The following is a 13,445-nucleotide window of genomic DNA, read 5'->3' on the forward strand; positions in this document are numbered from 1 at the left end:
AGGGGAGGGTGTCTAGGTCAGGCCTATGACCCTACACTAGGTACATAGCTTCATCATTAGCCCCCGAATGGTTCAGGGTTCGAGTGGAGAAGGAGTTGAGAATACCTCCGATTCAATTTTTGCGCTTCGGAAGCGTCTTACTGGGATCAAATGAACAATCATGATGACTTCAACTTCTTTTTCAGTCGCCTTGATCCATTCTTGGTTTTGTCGAGTGAACTTTTATTGCTAAGCTTCGAGTGTTGATACGAAAAAAATCTTCAGTCTGACAGCCTGCTCTGCTGCTCGCGGATCTTGCGGGATTCTAATTTTGGGAAGCGCGCGGGGCGAAGGAGGCCGCAGTAATCGGGATGGATTAGGCAGGGCCGCCTCGATCCCTGCGCCACCTTTTTCGCCATGTATCGCATGCGCGACTGTTGCGGGATTTGATAGGATCGCCTGGGCCCACGGGTCAGCCACTCGAAAACGACCTCATATAAGGTGCCAGACTAGGGTTTTTTGCACAGTGCATTCCCATTCCTCTTCATTCTCCTCCGTTTTCTCCACCAAATCCACCTCTTCTCTCGGCGCCGCCGCTCTGTTCGAGCTCCGCCCGCTGCAATGGGGAAAGAGAAGACGACAGCCTTGGAGCGCGCGAAGAAGGCAACGGCAAAGGCGAAGAGGAAGAAGTCCAGCCGGGGCGGACCTTTGTCGAGGTCCGGCCTGCCGCGCGGCTGGATCCAGGGCGATTGGATTCGGTCGACGATCCGTTAGGACGACATCGACGATCTGGCCGAGGGGGGACTGATCCCCCACGAATCAGCGCGGCTCCCGGAGGGCGAGACTGAGCCACGGCCGCAGGAGGGTGAGTGCGTTCTCCTCGCTACTCACGTCGACCGCGGGTTTTCTTTGCCTCCCCATCCTTTCTTCTGAGATTTCTTGAACTTCTTTGGAGCACAAATTCATCACTTTTCCCCCAACACCATCGTGTATCTCGCTGCCTTCGTGTCCATGTGCGAGAATTTCCTGGGTTGTCGACCACATTGGGGTCTCTTCAAGCACATTTTCATGTGTCGTTCTCAGTCGGTCAAGAAGGCCAATCCGAGTGACGAGAGAATGCAAGTGATCCAGATGTGTGGAGGTCTTGGGATTCAAATGAGAGGTAAAAGCACTTTCCCAACCATGATCCTTCCCGAGTCAGTCCGAGGGTGGCAGTCGACCTGGTTGTACTGCAAAGACCAGCCGACTCCAGGCCAGTCGACTGGACTTCCCCCCTTTTCCATGGCTCGAGTCGAGAAGCCCTCCGCCTTGAAAGTGACCCCGGAGGAGAAAGTGGAGGTGAAGGTGCTGGTCGAGCGAGTGGTCCAGCTTGTCCGTGACGGCGTGACCGGCATGGATCTGTTGGAGGTCTTCCTCAGACGACGCATTCAACCGCTTCAAGCTCGTGACCATCCGATGTGGATGTATTCGTGCATTTATGACACCAGACAGATCCACCCAGAGGAAGTCGACGATTATACAGTGGAGAAGTGGCTGAGGGGTATCACTGGCAACAAGGATAACCCCAGGGGGTCTAGGAGAGTCCCTTGTTGGGGAACGTAGTAATTTCAAAAAAATTCCTACGCACACACAGGGTCATGGTGTTGCATAGCAACGAGAGGGGAGAGTGTTGTCCACGCACCCTCGTAGACCGAAAGCGGAAGCCTTAGCACAACGCGGTTGATGTAGTCGTACGTCTTCACGATCCGACCGATCAAGTACTGAACATACGACACCTCCGAGTTCAGCACACGTTCAGCTCGATGACGTCCCTCAAACTCAGATCTAGCCGAGCTTTGAGGGAGAGTTCCGTCAGCACGACGGCGTGGTGACGATGATGATCTACCGATGCAGGGCTTCGCCTAAGCACCGCTATGATATTATCGAGGTGGACTACGGTGGAGGGGGTCACCGCACACGGCTAAGCGATCCAAGGGATCAATTGTTGTGTCTAGAGGTGCCCCCTGCCCCCGTATATAAAGGATGGAGGAGGGGAGGCCGGCCAGCCCCTAGGGCACGCCAGAAGCATGGAGTCCTACTAGGACTCCGTAGTCCTAGTAGGATTCCTCCTCCCACATGGAATAGGAAAAGGGGAAGGGAAAAGGAGAAGGAAGAAAGGGGGCGCCCCCCTTCCCTAATCCAATTCTGACCAGACCATGGGGAGGGGTGCGGCCACCTTTTGAGGCCTTTCTCTCCTTTCCCGTATCGCCCATTAAGGTCCAATATGAATTCACGTAACTCTCCGGTACTCTGAAAAATACCCGAATCACTCGGAACCTTTCCGATGTCCGAATATAGTCGTCCAATATATCGATCTTTACGTCACGACCATTTCGAGACTCCTCGTCATGTCCCCGATCTCATCCGGGAATCCAAACTACCTTCGGTACATCAAATCACATAACTCATAATACAAATCATCATCTAACTTTAAGCGTGCGGACCCTACGGGTTCGAGAACTATGTAGACATGACCGAGACATGTCTCCGGCCAATAACCAATAGCGGAACCTGGATGCTCATATCGGCTCCCACATATTCTATGAAGATCTTTATCGGTCAAACCGCATAACAACATACGTTGTTCCCTTTGTCATCGGTATGTTACTTGCCCGAGATTCAATCGTCGGTATCTCAATACCTAGTTCAATCTCGTTACTGGCAAGTCTCTTTACTCGTTCCGTAATACATCATCCCATAACTAACTCATTAGTTACAATGCTTGCAAGCCTTATAGTGATGTGCATTACCGAGTGGGCCCAGAGATACCTCTCCGACAATCGGAGTGACAAATCCTAATCTCGAAATACGACAACCCAACAAGTACCTTTGGAGACACCTGTAGAGCACCTTTATAATCACCCAGTTACATTGTGACGTTTGGTAGCACACAAAGTGTTCCTCCGGTAAACGGGAGTTGCATAATCTCATAGTCATAGGAACATGTATAAGTCATGAAGAAAGCAATAGCAGAATACTAAACGATCAAGTTCTAAGCTAACGGAATGGGTCAAGTCAATCACATCATTCTGCTAATGATGTGATCCCGTTAATCAAATGACAACTCATGTCCATGGCTAGCAAACTCAACCATCTTCAATTAACGAGCTAGTCAAGTAGAGGCATACTAGTGACAGTATGTTTGTCTATGTATTCACACATGTACTAAGTTTCCGGTTAATACAATTCTAGCATGAATAATAAACATTTATCACGATATAAGGAAATAAATAATAACTTTATTATTTCCTCTAGGGCATATTTCCTTCAGTCTCCCACTTGCACTAGAGTCAATAATCTAGTTCACATCACCATGTGATTTAACACCAATAGTTCACATCACCATGTGATTAATGCCCATAGTTCACATCGTCATGTGACCAACACCCAAAGGGTTTACTAGAGTCAATAATCTAGTTCACATCGCTATGTGATTAACACCCAAAGAGTACTAAGGTGTGATCATGTTTTGTTTGTGAGAGAAGTTCAGTCAACGGGTCTGCCACATTCAGATCCGTATGTATTTTGCAAATTTCTATGTCAACAATGCTCTGCACGGAGCTACTCTAGCTAATTGCTCCCACTTTCAATATGTATCCAGATTGAGACTTAGAGTCATCTGGATCAGTGTCAAAACTTGCATCGACGTAACCCGTTACAACGAACCTTTTTGTCACCTCCATAATCGAGAAACATATCCTTATTCCACTAAGGATAATTTTGACCGCTGTCCAATGATCTACTCCTAGATCACTATTGTACCCTCTTGCCAAACTCTTGGTGAGGTACACAATAGGTTTGGTACACAGCATAGCATACTTTATAGAACCTATGACTGAGGCATAGGGAATGACTTCTCATTCTCTTTCTATTTTCTGCTGTGGTCATGTTTTGAGTCTTTACTCAACTTCACACCTTTGTAACACATGCAAGACCTCTTTCTTTGACTGTTCCATCTTGAACTAATTCAAAATCTTGTCAAGGTACATACTCATTGAAAATCTTATCAAGCATCTTGATCTATCTCTATAGATCTTGATGCTCAATATGTAAGCAGCTTCACTGAGGTCTTTCTTTGAAAAACTCCTTTCAAACACTCCTTTATGCTTTGCAGAATAATTTTACATTATTTTCGATCAACAATATGTTATTCACATATACTTATCAGAAATGCTGTAGTACTCCCACTCACTTTCTTGTAAATACAGGCTTCACCGCAAGTCTGTATAAAACTATATGCTTTGATCAACTTATTAAAGCGTATATTCCAGCTCCGAGATGCTTGCACCAGTCCATAGATGGATTGTTGGAGCTTGCACATTTTGTTAGTACTTTAGGATTAACAAAACCTTCTGGTTGCATCATATACAACTCTTCTTTAATAAATCCATTAAGGAATGCAGTTTTGTTTATCCATTTGCCAGATTTCATAAAATGCGGCAATTGCTAACATGATTCAGACAGACTTAAGCATTTCTACGAGTGAGAAAAACTCATCGTAGTCAACACCTTGAACTTTGTCAAAAACCTTTTTCGACAAGTCTAGCTTTGTAGATAGTAATACTACCATCAGCGTCCGTCTTCCTCTTGAAGATCCATCTATTCTCTATGGCTTGCTGATCATTGGGAAGTCAACCAAAGTCCACACTTTTTTCTCATACATGGATCCCATCTCAGATTTCATGGCCTCAAGCCATTTCGCGGAATCTGGGCTCATCATCGCTTCCTCATAGTTCATAGATTCATCATGGTCAAGTAACATGACCTCCAGAACAGGATTACCGTACCACTCAGGTGCGGATCTCACTCTGGTTGACCTACGAGGTTCGGTAGTAACTTGATCTGAAGTTACATGATCATCATCATTAGCTTCCTCACTAATTGGTGTAGGTGTCACAGGAACCAGTTTCTGTGATGAACTACTTTCCAATAAGGGAGCATGTACAGTTACCTCATCAAGTTCTACTTTCCTTCCACTCACTTCTTTCGAGAGAAACTCCTTCTCTAGAAAGTATCCATTCTTAGCAACGAATGTCTTGCCTTCGGATCGGTGATAGAAGGTGTACCCAGCTGTCTCCTTTGGGTATCCTATGAAGACACAGTTCTCCGATTTAGGTTTGAGCTTATTAGGATGAAACTTTTTCACATAAGCATCGCAACCCCAAATTTTAAGAAACGACAACTTTGGTTTCTTGCCAAACACAGTTCATATAGTGTCGTCTCAACGGATTTTAGATGGTGCCCTATTTAATGTGAATGTAGCTGTCTCTAATGCATAACCCCAAAACGATAGTGGTAAATCGGCAAGAGACATCATAGATCGCACCATATCTAGTAAAGTACGATTACGATGTTCGGACACACCATTACGCTGTTGTGTTCTGGGTGGCGTGAGTTTCGAAACTATTCTGCATTGTTTCAAATGTAGTCCAAACTCGTAACTCAAATATTCTCCTCCACGATCAGATCATAGAAACTTTATTTTCTTGTTACGATGATTTTCCACTTCACTCTGAAATTATATGAACTTTTCGAATGTTTCAGAATTTATGCTTCATCAAGTAGATATACCCATATCTGCTCAAATCATATGTGAAGGTTAGAAAATAACGATACCTGCCGCGAGCCTTAATATTCATCGGACCACATACATCAGTATGTATGATTTCCAACAAATCTGTTGCTCGCTCCATTGTTCCGGAGAACGACGTTTTAGTCATCTTGCCCAAGAGGCATGGTTCGCAAGCATCAAGTGATTCGTAATCAAGTGATTCCAAAAGCCCATCAGCATGGAGTTTCTTCATGCGCTTTACACCAATATGACCTAAACGGCAGTGCCACAAATAAGTTGCACTATCATTATTAACTTTGCATCTTTTGGCTTCAATATTATGAAATATGTGTATCACTACGATCGAGATCCAATAAACCATTTTCATTGGGTGTATGACCATAGAAGGTTTTATTCATGTAAACAGAACAACAATTATTCTCTAATTTAAATGAATAACCGTATTGCAATAAACATGATCAAATCATATTCGTGCTCAACGCAAACACCAAATAACACTTATTTAGGTTCAACACTAATCCCGAAAGTATAGGGAGTGTGCGATGATGATCATATCAATCTTGGAACTACTTTCAACACACATCGTCACCTCGCCCTTAACTAGTTTCTGTTCATTCTGCAACTCCCGTTTCGAGTTACTACTCTTAGCAACTGAACCAGTATCAAATACCGAGGGGTTGCTATAAACACTAGTAAAGTACACATCAATAACATGTATATCAAATATACCTTTTTTCACTTTGCCATCCTTCTTATCTGCCAAATACTTGGGGTAGTTCCGCTTCCAGTGACCAGTCCCTTTGCAGTAGAAGCACTTAGTCTCAGGCTTAGGTCCAGACTGGGGCTTCTTCACTTGAGCAGCAACTTGCTTGTCGTTCTTCTTGAAGTTCCCCTTCTTCCCTTTGCCCTTTCTCTTGAAACTAGTGGTCTTGTCAACCATAAACACTTGATGTTTTTCTTGATTTCTACCTGTGCCGATTTTAGCATCGCATAGAGCTTGGGAATTGTTTTTGTCATCCCTTGCATATTATAGTTCATCACGTAGTTCTACTAACTTGGTGATGGTGACTAGAGAATTCTATCAAGCACTATTTTATCTGGAAGATTAACTCCCACTTGATTCAAGGGATTGTAGTACCCAGACAATCTGAGCACATGCTCACTGCTTGAGCTATTCTCCTCCATCTTTTGGCTATAGAACTTGTTGGAGACTTCATATCTCTCAACTCGGGTATTTGCTTGAAATATTAACTTCAGCTCCTGGAACATCTCATATGGTCCATGGCGTTCAAAAACGTCTTTGAAGTCCTGATTCTAAGTTGTTAAGCATGGTGCACTAAACTATCAAGTAGTCATCATATTGAGCTAGTTAAACGTTCATAACGTCTGCATCTGCTCCTGCAATAGGTCTGTCACCTAGCGGTGCATCAAGGACATAATTCTTCTTTGCAGCAATGAGGATAATCCTCATATCACGGATCTAATCCGCATCATTGCTACTAACATCTTTCAACTCAGTTTTCTCTAGGAACATATCAAAATAAAACAGGGGAGCTAAACGCGAGCTATTGATCTACAACATAGATATGCTAATACTACCAGGACTAAGTTCATGATAAATTAAAGTTCAATTAATCATATTACTTAAGAACTCCCACTTAGATAGACATCCCTCTAATCCTCTAAGTGATCACGTGATCCATATCAACTAAACCATGTCCGATCATCACGTGAGATGGAGTAGTTTCAATGGTGAACATGACTATGTTGATCATATCTACTATATGATTCACGCTCGACCTTTCACGTCCCAGCGTTCCGAGGCCATATCTGCATATGCTAGGCTCGTCAAGTTTAACCTGAGTATTCCGCGTGTGCAACTGTTTTGCACCCGTTGTATTTGAACGTAGAGCCTATCACACCCGATCATCACGTGGTGTCTTAGCACGAAGAACTTTCGCAACGGTGCATACTCAGGGAGAACACTTATACCTTGAAATTTAGTGAGAGATCATCTTATTATAATGCTACCGTCGATCTAAGCAAAATAAGATTCATAAAAGATAAACATCACATGCAATCAATATAAGTGATATGATATGTCCATCATCATCTTGTGCTTGTGATCTCCATCTCCAAAGCACCGTCATGATCACCATCGTCACCGCGTGACACCTTGATCTCCATCGTAGCATCATTGTCGTCTCACCAACTATTGCTTCTACGACTATCGCTACCGCTTAGTGATAAAGTAAAGCATTACAGGGCGATTGCATTGCATACAATAAAGCGACAACCATATGGATCCTGCCAGTTGCCGCTAACTCGGTTACAAAACATGATCATCTCATACAATAAAATATAGCATCATGTGTTGACCATATCACATCACAACATGCCCTGCAAAAACAAGTTTGACGTCCTCTACTTTGTTGTTGCATGTTTTACGTGGCTGCTACGGGCTGAGCAAGAACCGTTCTTACCTACGTATCAAAACCACAATGATAGTTCGTCAAGTTAGTGCTGTTTTAACCTTCTCAAGGACCGGGCGTAGCCACACTCGGTTCAACTAAAGTTGGAGAAACAGACACCCGCCAGCCACCTGTGTGCAAAGCACGTCGGTAGAACTAGTCTCGCATAAGCGTACGCGTAATGTCGGTCTGGGCTGCTTCATCCAACAATAGTGCCGAACCAAAGTATGACATGCTGGTAAGCAGTATGACTTGTATCGCCCACAACTCACTTGTGTTCTACTCGTGCATATAACATCTACGCATAAAACCAGGCTCGGATGCCACTGTTGGGGAACGTAGTAATTTCAGAAAAATTCCTACGCACACACAGGATCATGGTGATGCATAGCAACGAGAGGGGAGAGTGTTGTCCACGTACCCTCATAGACCGAAAGCGGAAGCATCAGCACAACGCGGTTGATGTAGTCGTACGTCTTCATGATCCGACCGATCAAGTACCGAACGTACGACACCTCCGAGTTCAGCACACGTTCAGCTCGATGACGTCCCTCGAACTCCGATCCAGCCGAGCTTTGAGGGAGAGTTCCGTCAGCACGACGGCGTGGTGACGATGATGATGTTCTACCGACGCAGGGCTTCGCCTAAGCACCGCTACGATATTATCGAGGTGGACTACGGTGGAGGGGGGCACCGCACATGGCTAAGAGATCCAATGGATCAATTGTTGTGTCTAGAGGTGCCCCTGCCCCCGTATATAAAGGATGGAGGAGGGTAGGCCGGCCAGCCCCTAGGGCGCGCCAGAAGCGTGGAGTCCTACTAGGACTCCCTAGTCCTAGTAGGATTCCTCCTCCCACATGGAATAGGAAAAGGGGAAGGGAAAAGGAGAAGGAAGAAAGGGGGCGCCCCACTGATACGTCTCCAACGTATCTATAATTTTTGATTGCTCCATGCTATATTATCTACTGTTTTGGACTAGGGCTTTATTTTCCACTTTTATATTATTTTTGGGACTAACCTATTAACCGGAGGCCCAGCCCAGAATTGCTGTTTTTTTGCCTATTTCAGTGTTTCGAAGAAACGGAATATCAAACGGAGTCCAAACGGAATGAAACCTTCGGGAACGTGATTTTCTCACCGAATATGACCTAGGAGACTTGGACCCTATGCCAAGGCATCAAAGAGGCGGTCACGAGGGTGGAGGGCGCCCCCCCTTAGGGTGCGCCCCTGCCTCGTGGGCCCCTTGAAGCTCCACCAACGTACTTCTTCCTCCTATATATACCTATGTACCCCCAAACGATCAGATACGGAGCCAAAAACCTAATTCCAACACCGCAACTTTCTGTATCCATGAGATCCCATCTTGGGGCCTGTTCCGGAGCTCCGCTGGAGAGGGCCGTCATCACGGAGGGCTTCTACATCATCATAGCCTCTCCTATGAAGTGTGAGTAGTTTACCTCAGACCTTCGGGTCCATAGTTATTAGCTAGATGGCTTCTTCTCTCTTTTTGGATCTCAATACAATGTTCTCCCCCTCTCTCGTGGAGATCTATTCGATGTAATCCAACATGGTTGAGCTTGCCTTTCCCCCTAGTGCTAGCCAAATTCATCGCACCAAGTAGATATACTACTTGTGCTTTGATACGTCTCCAACGTATCTATAATTTTTGATTGCTCCATGCTATATTATCTACTGTTTTGGACTATATTGGGCTTTATTTTCCACTTTTATATTATTTTTGGGACTAACCTATTAACCGGAGGCCCAGCCCAGAATTGTTGTTTTTTTTGCCTATTTCAGTATTTCGGAGAAATAGAATATCAAACGGAGTCCAAACGGAATAAAACCTTCGGGAACATGATTTTCTCACCGAACGTGATCCAGGAGACTTGGACCCTACGCCAAGGCATCAGAGAGGCGGTCACGAGGGTGGGGGGCGCCCCCTAAGGCATGCTCCCCTGCCTCGTGGGCCCCTCGGTGCTCCACCGACGTACTCCTTCCTCCTATATATACCTACGTACCCCCAAATGATCAGAAGGGGAGCCAAAAACCTAATTCCACCGCCGCAACTTTCTGTATCCATGAGATCCCATCTTTGGGCCTGTTCCGGAGCTCCGCCGGAGAGGGCCGTCATCACGGAGGGCTTCTACATCATCATAGCCCCTCCAATGAAGTGTGAGTAGTTTACCTCAGACCTTCGGGTCCATAGTTAGTAGCTAGATGGCTTCTTCTCTCTTTTTGGATCTCAATACAAAGTTCTCCCCCTCTCTCGTGGAGATCTATTCGATGTAATCTTCTTTTTGCGGTGTGTTTGTTGAGACCGATGAATTGTGGGTTTATGATCAAGTCTATCTATGAATAATATTTGAATCTTCTCTGAATTCTTTTATGTATGCTTGGTTATCTTTGCAAGTCTCTTCGAATTATCCATTTGGTTTGGCGTGAATTTATTTCATATTGCATGAATTTATCTCTCTACATCATGTCATCTTGCTTAAGGTGTTACTCTATTTTTAACTTAATATTCTAGATGCATGCTGGATATCCGTCGATGAGTGGAGTAATAGTAGTAGATGCAGAATCGTTTCGGTCTACTTGTCTCGGACGTGATGCCTATATACATGATCATACCTGGATATTCTCATAACTATGCTCAATTCTGTCAATTGCTCAATGGTAATTTGTTCACCCACCATAGAATACTTATGCTCTTGAGAGAAGCCAGTAGTGAAACCTATGGCCCCCGGGTCTATTCTCATCATATCAATCTCCATCACTTTAATCTTGCTTTGCTTTTTTACTTTGCCTTTTACTTTTCACTTTGCATCTCTATATCAAAAATACCAAAAATATTATCTATCATCTCTATTAGATCTCACTCTCGTAAGTGACCTGAAGGGATTGACAACCCCTAATCGCGTTGGTTGCAAGGAGCTATTGCTTTTGTGTAGGTACGAGGGACTTGCGCGTGGCCTCCTACTGGATTGATACCTTGGTTCTCAAAAACTGAGGGAAATACTTACGCTACTCTGCTGCATCATCCTCTCCTCTTCGGGGAAATCCAACGCAAGCTCAAGAGGTAGCAAGAAGAATTTCTGGCGCCGTTGCCGGGGAGTCTATGCAAAAAGTCAACATACCAAGTACCCATGACAATCCCTATCTCTTGCATTACATTAGTTGCCATTTGCCTCTCATTTTCCTCTCCCCCACTTCACCCTTGCCATTTTATTTGCCCTCTGTCTCTCAATCTCCTTCTCCTTCTCCGTTTGCCTTTTTCTCACTTGCCTTTTGTTTGCTCGTGTGTTGGATTGCTTGTTTGTCGCGATGGCTCAAGATACTACCAAATTGTGTGACTTCACCAATACCAATAATAATGATTTCCTTAGCACTCCGATTGCTCCTCTTGCCAATACTGAATCTTGTGAAATCAATACCGCTTTGTTGAATCTTGTTATGAAAGACCAATTCGCCGGCCTTCCTAGTGAAGATGCCGCTACTCATCTTAATAGCTTCGTTGATTTATGTGATATGCAAAATAAAAAAGATGTCGATAACGACGTTGTTAAATTGAAGCTATTTCCTTTTTTGCTTAGAGATCGTGCTAAAGCTTGGTTTTCGTCTTTGCCTAAAAATAGTATTGATTCTTGGAACAAGTGCAAAGATGCTTTTATCTCTAAGTATTTTCCTCCCGCTAAGATCATCTCTCTTAGAAATGACATTATGAATTTTAAGCAACTTGATCATGAACATGTTGCACAAGCTTGGGAGAGAATGAAATTAATGATACGTAATTGCCCTACTCATGGTTTGAACTTATGGATTATTATACAAAAATTTTATGCCGGATTAAATTTTTCTTCTAGAAATCTTTTAGATTCGGCCGCGGGAGGCACTTTTATGGAAATCACTTTAGGAGATGCTACTAAACTCCTAGATAATTTTATGGTTAATTATTCTCAATGGCATACTGAAAGATCTTCTAATAAAAAAGTGCATGCGATAGAAGAAATTAATGTTTTGAGTGGAAAGATGGATGAACTTATGAAATTATTTGCTACTAAGAGTGTTTCTTCTGATCCTAATGATATGCCTTTGTCTACTTTGATTGAGAACAACAATGAATCTATGGATGTGAATTTTGTTGGTAGGAACAATTTTGGTAACAACGCGTATAGAGGGAATTTTAATCCTAGGCCTTATCCTAGTAATCCTTCTAATAATTATGGAAATTCCTACAACAACTCTTATGGAAATTATAATAAGATGCCCTCTGAATTTGAGAATAGTGTTAAAGAGTTTATGAACTCACAAAAGAATTTTAATGCTTTGCTTGAGGAGAAATTACTTAAAGTTGATGATTTGGCTAGGAACGTTGATAGAATTTCTCTTGAGGTTGATTCTTTAAAGCTTAGATCTATTCCTCCTAAGCATGATATCAATGAGTCTCTCAAAGCCATGGGAATTTCCATTGATGAGTGCAAGGAAAGAACCGCTAGGATGCATGCTACAAAAGATGCCTTTATTAAAGCGTGTTCTTCCAATTCCTATGAAAATCAAGATGAAGATCTAAAAGTTATTGATGTGTCCCCTATCAAATCTTTGTTTTGCAATATGAATCTTGATGAAACTGAATATGATCTTCCTTTACCTAGAAGGCGTTCCAAAAATTCCGCGTATTTAGATCTTTATGATGAAATTGATGAAAGTGGGATTGAAAGAAATAAAAATCTAGATGTTGCTAAACCCACTATATTGGATTTCAAGGAATTTAATTATGAAAGTTGCTCTTTAATTGATTGTATTTCCTTGTTGCAATCCGTGCTAAATTCTCATCATGCTTATAGTCAAAAGAAAGCCTTTACCGAACATATCGTTGATGCCTTGATGCAATCTTATGAAGAAAAACTTGAGTTGAAAGTCTCTATCCCTAGAAAACTCTATGATGAGTGGGAACCTACTATTAAAATTAAAATTAAAGATCATGAGTTTTATGCTTTGTGTGATTTGGGTGCTAGTGTCTCCACTATCCCCAAAACTTTGTGTGATTTGCTAGACTTCCGTGATTTTGATGATTGCTCTCTAAACTTGCATCTTGCGGATTCCACTATTAAGAAACCTATGGGAAGAATTAATGATGTTCTTATTGTTGCAAATAGGAATTATGTGCCCGTAGATTTCATCGTTCTTGATATAGATTGCAATCCTTCTTGCCCTATTATTCTTGGTAGACCTTTCCTTAGAACGGTTGGTTGCGAGGAGCTATTGCTTTTATGTAGGTACGAGGGACTTGCACGTGGCCTCCTACTGGATTGATACCTTGGTTCTCAAAAACTGAGGGAAATACTTATGCTACTCTGCTGCATCATCCTTTCCTCTTCGGGGAA

This window comes from Triticum urartu, chromosome 6A, assembly GCF_056163025.1.
Source record: "Triticum urartu cultivar PI428250 chromosome 6A, HENAU_Tu73, whole genome shotgun sequence".
NCBI lineage: Eukaryota > Viridiplantae > Streptophyta > Magnoliopsida > Poales > Poaceae > Triticum > Triticum urartu.